At 42.6% G+C, this 17,096-nt stretch overlaps 1 long non-coding RNA gene across 4 annotated transcripts in view; it reads left to right on the top strand.

The window, feature by feature from the left end:
- The window catches only part of LOC135417821 (uncharacterized), a 66,670-nt gene extending 50,806 nt beyond the window's left edge, over positions 1–15,864 (top strand). For 3 of the 4 annotated variants that reach the window (XR_010432221.1, XR_010432220.1, XR_010432222.1), the window contains 2 exons: positions 5,664–5,760; positions 7,656–8,491. This is a non-coding gene — a long non-coding RNA (uncharacterized LOC135417821). Of the gene's footprint in view, positions 1–5,663; positions 5,761–7,655; positions 8,492–14,594 lie in introns of those variants that run through there. The other variant, XR_010432223.1, reaches the window with a different exon arrangement.
- The last annotated feature ends 1,232 nt before the right edge of the window (positions 15,865–17,096 follow it).

Raw genomic sequence — 17,096 nt, 5'->3', positions numbered from 1 at the left:
AGCCTTCTGAGGTTTCTGCAACTCCTGTAAATACAAATGTTTTTTACCTCGAGCTGTGTCACCTGTGTAGAGCTTTTTTGCTGTGTTGTCTTGTCCATGGCAAGTCCAGAATTGTGGTTGTTGGATTCTTCCTGAAACAAACTGAAGATCTGCACCTTGGGCAGTTTTGGTTAAAACAGCAGAAACAATTAGCAGTTCATTTCTTGTGGCCTTGGTTAGTAATGTGTCTTCTGCATAATGGTGTATTATGGCTGTCTGATACTTCATCGAGGTATTTTGCATCTCCTGAGGAGGTACAGCTCAGCAGTGAGTTTGAATAGTTTGTGCACTGCTTAAAACCATGATGGGAAAGAGGGGTTTCTGGGCATCCTCAGGGTGACAGAGAATGGTAAAGGAATGGTTTTTTGAATCAGTTACCACTTGTGACAAATTTGCTAGAAGCTTTATAGAGGCAGTCCAATCTGCAAGGCTTCTGCATGTGTTTTGACTGCGTGTTCTGCTGTTAGCATCTGTAATGTTTTCCACCTGTCACCTTTCTTTGGGGTACAGGGTACATGGTTATTTTGGGGGCTGGTTATTGGTATATTGTGGCTTGCCTTAAGTAGTTTTCTCTTTTGCACATGAAAAGTAGTGCTAGAAAAGAGTACAGCTAGCAATGCTATTACAAGCAATACAATGCTTGTAGCATATCTTTTGTTTTGCGTATGGCACCCTTGGTACAACTGAGTCATTTCTCTGCTGCTAGGGTGTTTATGGAATGTTGCAATTAGGGGCTTCCAGGGACAATTCTCCTGATAGTGATTCATTTCTCCACAACTAAAACAACTAGTTGTGTGTCTGACTTCCTTCTGTGTTCTTATCTGGGCATCTAAAGCTGCAGCTAGAGAGGCAGGTAGCTGCTTCTCAGAGCTAACCTTTTGATAGGGTTGCACTAGCTCAGTAAAGTCACAGTTCTCCCTTGCAGGAGAGCTCTGCAAAGCTCTTGCATTTTCTCTTTCAAAAGCCAAATGCTTGTACAGCATCTCTCTGGCTTCATTGTATTCAATTTGCTTGTTTAAAGTCGACTGCAGCTGGTCCAAACATCTTAAATTCAACTCAGTATAACCTTGTAACTCTTCACTGTTGGATAGATAATCATTTTGATCTGCAGTGATAATGTTTTCCATAGCTTTTAGGGCCTGCCTGGCTATCTCTTTATGGTATTTTGATTGTGAATCTAAATTATAATTTGCTTTCTCGCCTGATTGGTGTGCCGTGGTGTCTGCCTGTAGGTATTTAATATGAATAGAGCAATTTTTCTGGAAATCAGCTAACCAGACTGTATATTGGGTGTCACTGAGAACTAGTTTTATCAGTTCTTTCCAGTCATATGTAGTGAGTGGGTAGATGTGACTCAGTGCCTCCAAATATTTAAAAATATTGGTTAAGGACAGACCAGAACCTCTTATCAAATGCCTCAGGTTTTCTGTGGCCTCATACAAGGCTTGACTCTGAGGGGGCTGGCTTTGGCTCATATCGTCTGGGCATGCCTGATTAATATTCAGGTTTTCCTTTTGAATTGCCTTGTCCAGACATTGTTCCCACATGTTAGCTGAAATCTCCCTCTGTGCCCTATTGATCCCTCCCGTTGGAACCATGTTTGGCTCTTTCTCCCCCTCCTTCTCCCCTTCCTTCTCCCCCTCCCCCCATCCCTCCCATCTCTCCCCCCTTGTGGTTTCGGCAAAACCGGTTCCCTGTGGGGGGATGGTGGTCGGTACAGGCGATGAGTGGGGAGCGGGGCTGGGCTCTCGGCCGGAAAAGAAAGGTTGGAGTTCAGTCTGTGTGGGGGAGGAAAATGGCTGTGGCCATGGCTGGCCACGTGTTCGCTGTTCATTTGCAGCGAAAGGGGAAGAATACATTAAATTACTCTCCCCATCACTGTAACAGGACTGCCTTGTGTGGACCCGGGGGTCAGAAGTTCGCATGGCAGTGTCTGTCTCTTCCCAGCGACTCGTTTTACGTGGCTCCCGTGTCTCCCGGTATGATCCCTGAGTTTGTATTACCATGTTGTGCTGTGCTTGCTTTCAGCAGTGTGTGCGGGGGGGTGTGGTGTGGCTGTTTTGTTCTTCCCTGTGTGCCTCGTGCAGGCAGAGTTTATCAGAGTAAAACTGCTTTATGTTGCAAAGTTTAGCAAAGCGCTAGAGTCTGAGTTTTGCTTCAATGTATCATGAGGTTTCTATGGAAACAGGGTGTCTTATGTTACCTTATCTCGAGCGGCTGGGAGCACACGTTTTGAGTCCCTTTGTAGCAGTTTGGGCTATCTGCAGTCTTTTTTCTGCGGCTTTGGGAGGTCCGGGCTGTGTCGGCTGCGGCGCGTGGGGTGTGCTGTGTTTCTCCGGCGGCGTGGGCGGTTCTGCACACGGCTGGGGGCAGCTGCAGCTCTGGGCAGCTCTCAGCGCGGGGGCAGGCTCGGCAGATGTTCGTTCGGCGATGGCAGGCTGTGGGGTTCCGGCGCTGGTGGCTGGTGTCCCGGTGCAGGCTGCAAGCTGCAGGCTCGGGACAGCGGCGGCGGCGGGCCCGGGGCCGCGGCGGGGCAGGGTCGGCAGGCGCGGGGCGTTCTCGGCGCGCGCGGCTCGACGGGCGCCACGAGGCGCGGGGCCGGCGGGCGGTCCTAGCGCCGGGCCAGCGGCGAAAAGCGGCAGAAAGTTCTTTTGGGGTTTCCGCGGTTTCTGAAAGGTTTTTCCTCAACTTGAAGGGTCTACACTGTCGTCACAAACAGGCAGGGGTCGGCAGGAGGTGGCCAGCCTCCTCCGGTGCGCAAGACGGCGCAGGGGGCGGTCAGCACACTTGCTTGGCTCGACCGTTTCTTGGGTACTTTCAAACTATGGGTTTAGTAGTTGCTAGGCAACCGGCACTAGGTGCCGGGCCGGCGGTGCAGCGGGCACGGAGCTCTGCGCTTTCCGCTGGGCAGAAGGGCAATGCGGGGGTCGCGCGATGGGGCTGGGATGGTACGGGCGGCAGCGAAACCGCTTCTCGCACGTGATCCAGAGTAGTCGGTAGCGGGATGCTGCTTTTACCAGATGACCGACACTTAGGGAATCAACAGGCTTTTCTCTGACGATCTTAAGGTGCTCCGCAGCTCGGGCTCCGAGCTGCAGGCACGTCTCGCCCAGGGAACAGTCTTAGGCGTGCGGGGTGCATCCCAGACTCACCGCTTTTGATGTTGCGTTGACCCTCTCCGCTCTCTCCGGTTGCCTGCTCTGACCTCTCGGCTTTTTCCTTAACTCTTTCTTCTCTTCTTCCGTGCACTACCTAATCTTTTTTGAGCTCGCTAAACTAACTGTCCGTCTCTTAGATGCCACTAAGACCGCGGGGTTTACTGACGTCAAAGTTTTTTGTGGTCAAAGATTCCCAAGTCAAACTAATAGACCTGATAACCGGAAACTACCACTTATATACCTGATCCAGGGTGAAATATCTCTGCTTAATATAAGCTAAAATTGTCCCTTTCGGATCGCCATATGTAGCATGGGACCCTTGTATAACAAGGAATGAATGATGCTCCTCGTGCGATGGTGTGGACAAAGAGGATTTATTCAAACTCGCGCGCTCTTTTATCCTTACATATCATGTGACTTTCTTAACCAACCAGTTTACTAACTCTGGGGCATGCTCCTTGGGCTCTGTACCTGGGCACATCCTCTGTACCACCTTGACACGCCCCTACAGATTACCTTTCTTGAATTGGACAGCATATGAGTCTCATCAGATAAAGCACAATGAATTTGATGTGCCCTAATTCAAATCATAATGAACTTCATTCTACATCACAGTGATATGAAAAGTTTGATACCCTTGGCAGCCTTCTGTTTACAACAGGTTTCCACAGAGGAACAAGCAGAGCACAAACACTAACTAGCAGCTGGCTCTTCCACTACCGAGAAATAACTGCACACTTCTGGAGCAGTAAACTAGCAAGGAGTTAACACTGGTGCCTTAACTTGTAACCACTGAGGATGTAGCTATCTAATTTATTCCTGTGGATTTTGGTTACTGCAAAGCATCTTTTACATGTGGTTTTACCTGACTGTTTTTGCTGCTAATGGGGAAGGTCTCTGTTCCCTATTCCTCACCACTGGCTTGGTGTCAGAGCGATCAGGACTTTGGAAGTGGTTATCACCACTTTAGAGGAATGTGAAAATGCAAAGACAGGAGATATCAATCATCATCACAAGTCAAATTCATTAAAGAGGAAGAACTGTTTTAAATAAAGACTTTCATGCCAAAAGGGCAATAACAGGTAAAAGTGTTCATGTAATTTATTCAGAGAATTTTGTGATAACTGTCAAGATATTCAACAGCTTTCTCTCATTATCATTTGCTTCATGTACCTTGACTTGGCAAAGCCTTTAGGAAGATATTTAATCAGAAGTATGCAAATGGTCCTGCTAACTTCAACAGGAAATCAGCACTTAGGAATAGCAAATCTTAAATATTGTCTTAAATGTTGAGACATATTGGTACTATGATGAGTTATGCAGTCTTCTTTTTTTTTTTTTTCCCTGCAGTGCAGCTAGAGAATTTTTCTGCAAGTTTTCAAATATTCCCTTAGCAAGGCTGTGCAAATCATTCTACAGGAGCTGCTGCTGGGTGACCTGAACAAAAAATGTTTCTGCTTCCATATTAAAACATAAATCCTAGGAAGTTAGCAAAGATTTTTTTGTTCGAATGAAACTTTTCATTCCCCGCTAAATTTTTTTTTTTTTTTAATGGAATGTGCTGAACCTGGTCCCAAAATAACACTTTAAATTAAAAATTGAAGTGCTTTACTTGGAAAATGTCATACTGTATATTTTTTCTGACATACCTATTGCACAATATAAGTTTCAGAGGTTTTGGTTTCTCCAAACTGCCTTCCACAGAGAATGAACTATTTATGAGAAAAAAGAGTTTGGCTTTCCTTGCTTTTCCATTATTTTGTCAATGGAGCTGGTCAAATGTTGCAAATACTTAGCAAATGTCTTTGTTTCCTATCCATCCTGATGGAAAAGGGCTTTTCTTTAAGTAGGAGCATACAAGGTAGACACCCTAACCCTGGTCATATGTACTGAGAGTAATTAGTGACTCGAACTGTGTTTTAACTTTCCATAAATTGAAGACTTGGCGAAAGAGACTGAAGGATTACATTCAAATAGCCTATTTTCTACCTCAGTTTTTGGACATCTGTGACTGACCATAGACCTTCAGAAATGTTTATCAGGAAAAATATTCTACAGTGGAATTTAGGGGAAACTTAGACAACCTGAGGGTGGGCTTAAAGTGTCTTTACCTCCGTATTGGAAACAGTTACCTACAACATATGTTGTGAAACAACTTGCCCAAAGTCACACCGCAAGAGAGGTGGAGAAGTGAAGAGCAGAAGCTGTTGTCCACGCTCCTCCCTGTTTACCCTGTGCAGGGCTTTCCCTGGATTTGTTGCAGCTTGCTGGGGAAATACAATCAGTTCTCTGGGTTTGCTTGTGCCTGTTCCTTTGTCTTTAGCAGAGTGCAGCATGTGGGCCTGCAGAGCTGCAAGTGCTTCAGTCTGTTCATTTCAGATATCCTAGTGATCACGTTTTTGATTGTGGAACTGTGGCAATGTTCTGAGATCACATGTGTGCCTTGTCTTTCATTATATCCATTAGGTTCAGGATGCCTAGAGACAAATGATATGGAAAAAGGCCTCCATGACAGGTCCCTACTGGCACTGACTGTACAAGCAGGAGGACACCTAGGCAGAAGGTAAGAGAAGCCTCTTTTAATTTTTTAGCTTCACTGATGTAAAGCCTAATGAGGTGATTTTAATTTATTTGGCTACCAGCAATGGTATTTAAATGAAGCACATAATTTGTTAAATACTAACAAATATGCTTGAGGCTATAAAGCTAATGTAATTTTTTGCTTCACTGGGAGTCTCGGAGGCGTTTGATTTCCCTTTGCCCAAACTTCAACTTCATCTGTAAGCAGGCCATACTAGCAGGTTTGATCAAGCATTTCTCTTTGTCATGTTTTAAAATATGGCATTTTAATTTCTTCTTTAGCCCACTGGACCCTTCCAAAGCCCTTGCTGCCTGTCCATCTGCCATTTCCAATGTTGGTCCGTGCAGGAACACCGAGCAAGCCGTGCTGTCTGCTCTGCTCTTGTTCCATTGCCCGTGTTGTCCTTGTGTATAATTCTGCTGCTTCGTTCGTTTCTCACATGGTGTTCAGTTCCTGACAACTCTAAAAACCTCCTCTAATTATTTTGGCAAACAGAAGGCTACAGATTTTAGGGCCTCACCACAGCTTTCACGGCGAGTACTTATATGCATCCTGATCTATAAATTTTCCACCTCCTTTCTCAGCCTTGACCCTGTAATTTGTGGGACAGAGCAGCAGCATGGAGTCCTCTGGAAGCATCACAAGCTAAATGCACACACCATGTCACGCTTACAACCTTGCTCATTGTCATGGTTTGAGATAGCCCCAAAATCCTAATTCCCTAGTCTAAGCCCCCTCCCACATCTCAACCTAATGTGAGATGGGTTTTTCCAGACAAAACACGCCAGACCCAAAGTGGGGGAAAGGGAATATATTACAGTGACTGTACAAATAAATACTATAACACATTATACACACGATCACAACTATCTCTACCATGACATATAGTATTTACAATGAATCAGATCTCTTCTCCCCTCCAAATAAAAGTCCAGGAGGGAAAGAAGGACAGATCCCTTCCAGTCACTAAGCAGCAGGAGTATCTTCTAAGGCAGCAGGTTTCTTCTTCTCATGCATGCAGCAACTGTGGCTGGCTTTCTGCCAGCACTCACGAGGAAGGTATCCAAGCTCCCTCGGCCCCCTTGACGCAGGCAAAGGGGTCTTCCATGGGCTTCATAACCCCAGACAAGGTCGTATCACCACGTCATATCACGAAGACACAGGGGGGTCTTTGTGACGGTCTGGTATCTCCAGGAGACTCAAGCTCCTTGCAGGGCCTCTGTGCCCTGTCTCTCAGGCTGCCACCATGGCAGCAGTGCAAGGGGGGGAGCCAAGGTCAACTCCCCCCGCATTCCATCTGGCCGTCCCGGTCCAGCTCCGGGACGTCTTTGAGCTTCTCAGCTCCTCTCTCTCTCCGGTGCTGCATGTCCAAAACTGCTCTCCAAAATAGGAGTCCATGTCCCTCTTCTCCAAGAGGGGGTCTCAAGGGAGTTTTGGGGGGTGTGGTATCAGTCTTACCCCCAGAATTCTGTCTCTCAGCTGCTGACTCTCTTTTCCTCAGCTCTCCTTCCAGGAGTCCTTTCTCTGGTGCTGCATGTCTTTGTTTCTGCTGCTCCTCCAGTTCAGGTCTTATCTGTCCTGGCTCTCTGCCACCATTTCTCTGGTCAGTGCCGGCTGCTGCTCTGTGCCCATGGAGAAAGCATCTCCCGGCATAACTACAGACACTTAGTCTGGTCTAGCACTGTTCCAAGTAACTGTTAATATACAGAGTTAATACAATGTTCATGCGGGAACATTTTGCCAGGAAAAAAGTAAATATTCTTTTATTTCAGATAGGGGGAGGAAAAGAACTACTTGACTCGCAAATCTTCTGGAAGGACACTTATGTTCTCCGTCAAATATATGTAAATTAAACCGTATTTTAAATCTTTCCACAGGTCCTGCTGGATGGAACATGTCTCAAGGGCAATCCAAGGAAGGAGAACATTTGATAAGCACACGTAGCTCCGGGCAAAGCTCTGTGCATTCCCATGGAGCTGTGATGCCAGTAAGCTCTCTGCCATGCCACACACTTTTTCCTTCTCCTTCGGGCTCTGAATCAAATCCTTTTGAAGTTAGTGGAGCTCTCCCTGCAGACTTCAAAGGGCTGTGGATCAAGCGCTGTAGAGGAAGTGCAGTTCAGGAAGTGCTGATCTGAGCTTCACTTCCTTTTGCTTTCCTTTTCCCTTAATTCCCTTAATTTCAGAAAGGAACATACTATATTCCATCTCTTCTCAAACGGTCCTGGGCTGTGAGCCACCAGAGCCTGGCACTGTGTCAGAGGGCTGTCAGAACAGGAAGGAGCACAGTTGTTCTGTTCTCCTGGCTCCTTTAGTGTCTGACTCCTTCCACCAGAGCTTCTTTTCCTTTCTCATGATGTGGTGCAGTGGAAGAAAGTATCTGGCATCCTAATAATATTAGTTTTATGGTATTCTAGTTTTCAGCTGTGAGATGAACATCAGATGCTTACATGATCTCTCTACCCACACACAATTTGTGTTCGTGTGTGCATGTAAATTTATTCTATACCATTGCTGTTATAAATTTGTTCAGAACTTAAAAATTCTGTGGGTGGGTATCTACGTGAGAGAGACAGAAAGAGATGATCGTGCTACAGGGGTAACACTATTGCTTAGCTCCTTTTGCATCTAATGGAAGTCCAAAAGACTACCTGGAATCAAGTTGCTGAAAATTGGATCAATTTTGGAGGCAAAATAATCCACTTAAAACTGTTCCTTCTGCATGCATGTTATTTTTTTTTTCCAGGCAGGTGTCCAGCTCCATGCCCTTTCCTCTCTCTTCTCTTCCCTTACCTTTCTGAGCACAGGAGGCCCTTAACAGTACTTGCATTGGGTCAGGGCAGGTTGCAGTAGCAGTGATTTAGGGATTAAATCTGATGAGGGGGAACTTGAAGCAGGGCCAACCTTTTCCAAAGGACAGTGCAGGAAGTTGGATTTGACTTGTCAAACTAAACAACAGTGGTTTTCTGGAAACAGCATCTTCCTCTCTTTCCAGCAAAACCTCTCTTTTGCCAGGTATCAATGTCTACATCTGACATTCCTGTAGCACAGACATTCTGCTTCAGGCAGATTTTTACAGAACAAAATTCTGGTAATCCTCTCCTCTGGTAAAGAAAAGTACATTTTGTAATGAAATGTTTTCTGGACATGGCATCTCCAACACCCTTCCCACCTCTTCTCTTTCCCTTCACAGCAGAAGGATGATTCCTAAGTGACACAACAAGATGTGCTTTTTCAAGCAATTTTACAGTTAGTAGTTAAATATGTTTGTGAGATAAGAAGTATTGCTGAAAAGATAACTCCCTCCCCTTCCTTAGCCCAGAGAAAGAGCAACAAAAGCCTTATACAATGCAATTAAAGCCTCTCATAGTATACAGCGGCTGTAGTCTGAAGTTTGAAAGAAGATAAGCCAGGGAAATTTCATGTTAATTATGTAAACAACATTGCTTGTGGGTGATCTTCCCTGCCTGCTGCTACCACTCTGTGCTGCTTCCCAATATTTGAGCCTTGCCCCTGGTCAGGATGAGGGTGCCCAGGCTGATGTGGAACAGGGCTGCTGAGGTGCTGAGCTAACAGCTGGATGAACCTGATGAGCCTAAAATTTATACTGAATTTAGGTATGCAAGAAGACCAGGAGGTGCACCAGGTCCGGTGCGTGACCACTGGGGGTTTTATTAACCATGAACTCCCTGAAAGGTTTTATACATTCTGCCGAAGGGGAAAGGAGAGGAAGTGTGAATGTTTAGCTCAACAGCAAAAGAAGCTGAATTGGAAAAAACCAAACCAACTACCTGTTATTTGCTATTACCTAGGTTGGAAGTTTACCCAACAGGTAGCTGATAACTTAGTAACTCCGGGGCGTTACAGGTTTCTGTGATGGCAAACTACTGAGAAAAAATGTGAACTGGCATTTTCCACCCCTGATGTTCTATAGCTCCCTGAAAGAGGAGTTTGCTCATGGATTGCATCTCAAGCTAAAGGCTGGGAAAGTTGGAAAATAGATCATCCACCTATGGAACTTGCTGTTCCTGCCCAGAAATCTGGTGGGGATAAAGTAGGGCTTCTGTACTAGCTTTGTGCCAGAGGAGTTTTACTCTGAGGACATATCTAGAAGGAAAATGACATTTTTGTACACCAAATTCTTTGCACTTAAGCTACATTCACTGTGATTCTTCCCTAATATGTCTGCAGAGTGAGACTCTGGAAACACTAGCAAAAAATAATATTTTTACAACAGAGCCATCTTAATGGAAGAAGAACACTGATCAAAAATCGTAGATGCATTTATTTTTTTATCTGGTATGAGCAGAACAAAAATAATATTTTCAAATGTGTTATATTGAAATCTCATGGGGGAAAACAACAAAAAGTCAATGATTAATCATGCAATAGCAGGTAAGAAAGCAAGTGTACAGAATCCTTAGGTTTATTTAATTTCATAAGCAGGTTTATATTCTTCTGTGGAACTCTAATTCAGAATTTTTTTGAAGCATCCATATCAAAAGACACTGGCCTGTGATTGATAAGATGAAAGAAAGCTCTGAAAGAACTCATATTCTTTCTTTTCAAAAAGATAAGTTTAACATTAGTGTTCTCAATAGAATTACAAGCCAGAAACACAGAGCACGTGGGTCTGATTCTGCTGTCTGTGTCTGATGTTCCTACTCGTACCTGCTTAGAGCAGGTTCCTGTGAGGAACTCCCTTACCATCACATTTTCTTCCTACACTGAGAGTCTGTCTTAAAGTGTGAGTAAAGCTTACAAAGCCATGGGCTATGAGGAGAAGCAAATACAGTGAGTTTATTATTTAATGCAAATTAAATATCCTAATTCAAAGTCTTAGTGTTACAGCCACAGTGAGACTGAAGTCTACTCGACTAGAGAGGGAGGGTCCTCAGCCCTCACTTGTTATTTAAAGGCCATCCTCTGCCGTGCTTCCTTAGTGATTTCAGTGCAGCCTCTCCTGGCATTCCCAGAAGAGAGGGGTGATGTAGATGGATCATTCTAGTCCCTGGAGTGCTCAGTCAGACCCTTCAGAAGAAAATCTCTGCGGCATTATGAAAATGATTCCCTTCCCCCATTATGCAGTGACTGAGACAGGTAATGATTCCAGGAGCACATGTCCCTTAGGATCCCTCTCTCTCTTACTAACATGGTTTAGCTGCAGGTGGCACAGCCACTCCTCTTTGAATGCCAGCTCCCAGCAGGCATCTGACATCTTACTGGGATTAAATCCTTTAAAAAGTGTCATTGCTACTAGTTTGGAGGCAGAATTTCACATTTGGACTGTATGCATAACTACATATATTCAATTTGGATTACCTCCTACTGCATCCTTTTAAGCTCTCTCCCAAGAGGTTGTTTAGGACATGGGTGTGATAAAATGATCAAAGAAAAACGCAGCATGCTGAATTTAAACAGAAACTTCTGCAGAAAAGTGTGGAATTTGCCTTATGAGTTACATGCAGAACTGCATGTCATTCAGTAAATAAAATAGTGGGTTTTTAATGTGAATTTTGCCTGTTGGTCTGTTATGGCAGGAGGAGCAGCAGTGTAAGAGACTTTAATCACAGTAAGGGCTTCTTTCTTCCCCTGGCCAGTGGAGCCCATTATCCTCTAAGTACATTCCCTTATTCTGGCCTTTCCTATTCCTCCTTACACTTGTGTCACTGCTGGAACAAGACTCAAAATGCTATGGAGATTAATCAACCAAATCTCTTTTATCTATTTTTTTTTAAAGAGTTGTCATATAAAAATGTGTTTACCTCTGTCAGGTCTCTTCACAAACAATATAATACAATTTATTTTCATTCTCTTATCTGATTTGGGTTTTCATATATGTTAAGCCTTTCAGTAAATCAACTTTAATATTTAATACCTTACCTTACTATCTGCAAGCAAAAGGTCTTGCTTTTATTTTAATGTCAATATATCTGGCTTATACAGGCCTTTTAAATGATTCACAGCATATCTTAACAGGCCTCTTAAGCAGAAGTAATAATAATAAAACAAATGCAGTTTTCATTGATGGAGATTACCAGCTGTTTTCAATGAAAATGCTAAAACAGTGAAGGGCTATGAAAGATGTAAAATAAAAGGATTACCTAATTATCTGTATGCATATGAAATTGTACCAGCAGGTTTGCAGATGAAGCAAACATTTTCTGCTCATGTGGAATTATGTGGGTATTGCAATTCACCTTCTTTTATTTTAGCAGGGGCTGAATTGGAGCCATCTGCAGCTTTGCTATAAAGGCAGGAGAGAGACACTGTGAAAGCTATTTTCACATACCTTTGATACAATAATGGAATTCTTTGATAGAAAAAAAATAGGATAAAAAGGAATGATTTGGAGAGAAAAGAGAAGATTGATTGGGGAATTTGGCTAACACTTGGATAAACAATTTTAAATTCTGGTTTTTCAGTAATAGGTAGAACTGCTCAGAACTTGAGAAAGCTCATCTGAGCTGAGGCTTTTGTTTAAGAGGTTTGAGGAGAGAAAAAAAAACCTCCACAAAACAAATGGTGTATCTGCAGTAGAAAGGGGGGAAATTGAAGAGTCAGTTATCTCAACTGAAACAGAGGTTATAGATCAGCATTGATTCGTTCCCTAAAAAAGCCCTTTCATTTGTTCACTGTGCATTTAAATGGGTGAAGGAACATGAATGATGTTGGCTTTTATATCTCTGGGCACTTTAAATGCAGTCGTGCCATTTAGTAAAGCCTGATGGTTTAATTTTAATTCTCAGATTGTGGCATTTTGTACTTGGGGAACCCCCCCCCCCCACAATTCTGAGCATGAGCTTTTTGAAACAGTTTTCTTTGTTTCCCTTTATTATTATTAGTTTATTTTTAAATATAAAAGTAAGGAATTTTCTATACTTGTAAGACGTAAGAAGGAAATCCCCCCGTAGCAGAGATGTGAGCCATTGCAAAGTGTCTCATGTGGCAGAGCCACAATGTTCAGCCACTGCGTTATTCCTGGGTCTTTGGCACCTTGTGATCCAAATGGCCAAAGAGGCAGTTCAGGCTACCCCTCAGGGACTCCAGGCTGTATTGGAGCTTTCCTGAAGTTCTGGTGCTGTTACATGGTAGAAAAGTGCCTTTATGAAACAATGACTCTGCTCAGGATTTAAATTTAGAGATAACAAATGACAGACAGAAGGGATAATTGTCCTGCATGCTGACTCTCACAGCAACAGGCAGCATAGTTACAGCATGGTGACAGCATTTCTCAAGACCAAGCTGAGAGGTGGCATGACAGGTAAAAGAAGAAACCTGCATAATCAGAGGTATTGATAGAACCCAGCAGGACTCTCTGGTAGGCTTCCTTCAGTGTAGGATGTGATAAAACAGAGTTTTTAAATCAGCAAGATATTCTCATGTAATAAATGTCCACATTTTTTCTTCTCCTGGAGCTTAGCTCTATTATTCAGGATGATCTCAAACAACACAGCTGCCAAAATTTATTCTAGAATATAGGTGGTTGTCATGACGTGCACCTGCTTTAGCTGGGAATAATTCAGGAGCGACCACGTCCCAGCGCATTCCTGTGTGTGGGGAGCTGTTTGTCATTCTCTGTTTTAATGCAGATGCCAGCAGAGCACAGACCAGGAGATAAGTGTTTTAAATAGGACATCCAATAGATGTGAACCAAAGAGTTCCATAAATATTCAAGCAAACCCTGTTTCCCTGGAAGCCTCTGGTTAAATCTGCCAAACCCTGTAGCTTCAACAAAACTCGACAGTTCAGCTCAGTATGAACCTTGAGATTTTAAGTCTTCAGATCATCTCTTGGTATTCTGTAAGGTCAGCAAATTGTTTAAAGGACTATTTTAATATTAAACCACAATATTTCGTGAAGAAAATATGATTGCATTGTCCATATTAGTCCATATTTTGTTAGCCCAAAGGAAAAAAAAGGGTTTAAGAGAGAAAGAGGAGAACAGAGAGAAAGAAAGAAACAAGAGGGGCACACAAGATCTGCAAATATTAAATGGCTACAGAAGAAAAACTTGTTATTAATTTCTGAGGTGAATATAAGAAGAAATTATACCTTTAGGTTTGAGCAAAGATGACGAATGTTAGTTATTAGGGAAGATTTTCAAACTGCAAATTTCTAAAGCATCTAAAATCCACAGCTGTTTCATTCCCATCCCAGAGAGAGGAGAGTAGGGAGACATGTCTGCCAAGAGCAAGCTCTGTGTTTGCATGATGTCCATGTCTGCTGTTCTCTCGCTGTGGGGTTTTCCTTGGAAGGAAGTGGTGTGACTCATCAAGTGAATATTCAGTTAGAACCAAGGGGTTCACGCAGTCTTTGTTTCATCTACCATCTGTATTTTTATCCTTGCTATTATTTAGTTTATTCAATCGAAGAGCTACACCATTATTTTCTGTTGCTCTATAAATATGGATGAAAAGCAGTTTGTTGATACATTTAAATTAGGTAAGCAGCAGAAGAAATTCAGGTCAGAGTACATTGCCACATCAAACAGGTAAATCAGACTTTTGTAAGGAAATATGTCTGAACTGATGCAGCTTCTTGCTGCTCATCTGGAAATCTGCAAACAAATAGCTGAGGGAAAAGTAAAGGGAGAAGAGCAAATAGATGGAGCATTCAGATTGGAGAACTGTTTTCCAGTATTTGCACACTTCTTTGTTTGAAAATCTTTAAGTTCTCTTTTTTGGAAGGAGAACTCTTTCTGGGCTTTCTCTGTTAGCAATATCTAGGTCCTTCCTGGCAGTGTATCCATCAGAGGGGATCCAAGGAGACCTGGACTGTTACCAGAAGTGCAGTGTTTTCTGTGTCCTCTTCTAGGGCTCCCATCTCAAGTAACATGAGTCATCACATATGGAAACAAGATCTGCCTACATGGAAACCCCAGTTTTCTTAACTGACTTTAGAAAGTGGGACAGCTCTGTTTTCAGACTTTTTGTTGAAGGAAGTTGGATCATAAGCCCTTAGAAGATACTTGGATTTTTTTTTTCTTTCTGTTTTTTACTTCCACCTTGTAAAGTTACACTGCAGGAATGGCTTGCAATTGAACTTGCTTCTTGTGTTTGAGGAGTGTTATGTTTGCTAATTCATAACCATTCACAGAAACTTCTGAGAAATAATTTCATGTTTGTATGTAATAATATTGTACAAATACTAATTGTTTTCACAAAACTATAATGTCTGACAGGCACTGATGTTAAATATTCAGTGCTGACAGATCTGTGAAACGTTAATGGTTTGCAAATACAACATCTACCTATACTGGATTTTCTGTTCTGCTTTGTTATCATAAACTCTTGAAAGTTTCAAGCTTGTCCTAGCAGGGAGACAGCAAGGAAGTGGAGATGCTCACATCTATGGCAACAAATTGACTACAGAAAACAAATTTTGAGAACAGACTCTAAAGTAACTAATGAAAAATACCAACTAAGAAAAGCCCAATCTAGTAAAATAAGCCCTTCCAGCAGTCGTATCACAAGTGTTACTTTTATGTCCTTCTGCTGCAGTATTCATTTTGTGCCATTTACATTGCTTACTGCTCACCCCTTTGGAGGGTAACATCTCTCTGAGGCTGGAAGACTGATTATGAATTACTAAATTGTTCAAATCAAGCAGTGAGAAACACAACAGGAAATAAGCACGAGGAACTACAAAATACTTTTCAGGTTGTTTTTTACTGTGATAATGTGGCTAAAATGATTTTTAATGACACAATACCACTGTTGTCCATGATGTACCCTAATAGTTTCAGTCTTTTCTTAGGCTTGGAACTCTAGGGCCTGGAGCTCTTCTTCCACAAGGTTTTCACATGTATGTGCTTGACTTTCAGAGCTCAGAGTTATTGCAGGGTTGGTTCAGCTGGTCCTGAAAATGCCTTTACGTGCTGGGGCACAGAAGGGACTCTGCTTTTCCATAAAGGAGATCCTTCTGTTGGTGATCAGCAAGGCTGAAACCTGCTGGAAGGAAAGGAGGGTCGTGAGTGCAGTGCTGAGGAAGGGGCTTTGCAGGCCCTGCCAAAGGGTGCTGCAGTGGGATCAGTTAATCCCTTGGGACAACTAAGCACCGCCTGTGAGGCTGAACTTGGGTTCTGCTGAGGTGACTCTGCCTTGCTGCTGAGGCAAAAGAGTGTTTTTGCAGTCAGATAATAATTGATATGCAGACAGAATACATTAATCACACTGGTTTTAGGGTTGCATGTGTGGGAAGATAATTTCACAGAATTTTAGAAGGAAGTGATAGTTATAACATCAATGTCTATCTATTTTTGTCCTAGTTACAGCTCTTCCAAGTGCTTCAGTGAGCGAGCCAGATTGTTTGAGCCTTTTGTGAGGGTGTGTGTTATTTTGTGTACTGCCTAGGCTCTGGATCCTGCAAAAAGATCTGTACCGAGCCTTCTGCCCTATGATTAGGCCATTTTGGTTCTGTTAGGACAGTTAGGACAGTTAGAAGGTAAACTGAAGCATTTCTAAAGGGGTTTTTAATATGCTTTGACCCGAGACACAGTCTATGAAACCTGAAATTGGTCTTGGGTTTGGCCTGCTGAAGGCTTTGAGGCTGACTTTCAGTAGCAGTTCAGACCATGGTAATAGTCTCTTAAATTCTATGTCCATAGCTCCTGTTTATTAAATGAAATGGGAAATGCACTCAGAAGCCACACCAAACTTAATTGTCTTTTTTATAATAGCAACACTGCTACGGCAGTAAAGCAGCTGATTTGCTTGTCTGGGTTAATATCATTCTAGTTTATAGAAAAACAGAAAAAGTAATCTATTCAAAAAAACAAAGCAGACTTAGAAGGAAATTCACTTTCAGATAAATACATAGTTTGTGAAGACTATTTAAAGTGCTTACCCAATTCACAGGGAAACAGAAACCCGTGGAAAAGATTTGAAGGCAGAGAGAACATTAAAGATGTAAATGGAAATGTTGATTTTTTTATGATAGAAGTGTAACCATAAATGCAAAAGCAGATCAACAAAGGCTAATAATAATAGCCATTTCCACATGGTTGTTTAGGAAGCTCAACCCAAGAGTGGGCACTGCTTAATGCAAAGGCTGCTGGGGCTTATCAGTAGATCATTTTTCTCCACTTAAAAAATGTGATTATTTTCTTGTGAGTATGAGAAAAAAATGGATTTTCTCTTTCTGAATGACAATATATATACTCTGAGACATATTCCACCCTGCACTTTTAAACACTTCAAAGATAAATTGGGTTGTTTGGAAGGTTTTAGAAAAGTGAATGAATACATTTATATTTGCTTGAATTCTAGCTGCTTATAAAAGGAGTAAAGAATATGGTTTGAAAATATGATTTATTTT

The sequence above is a fragment of the Pseudopipra pipra genome, chromosome 8, assembly GCF_036250125.1.
Source record: "Pseudopipra pipra isolate bDixPip1 chromosome 8, bDixPip1.hap1, whole genome shotgun sequence".
Taxonomy (NCBI): Eukaryota; Metazoa; Chordata; class Aves; order Passeriformes; family Pipridae; genus Pseudopipra; species Pseudopipra pipra.
This window is presented reverse-complemented; position numbering and strand designations above follow the sequence as displayed.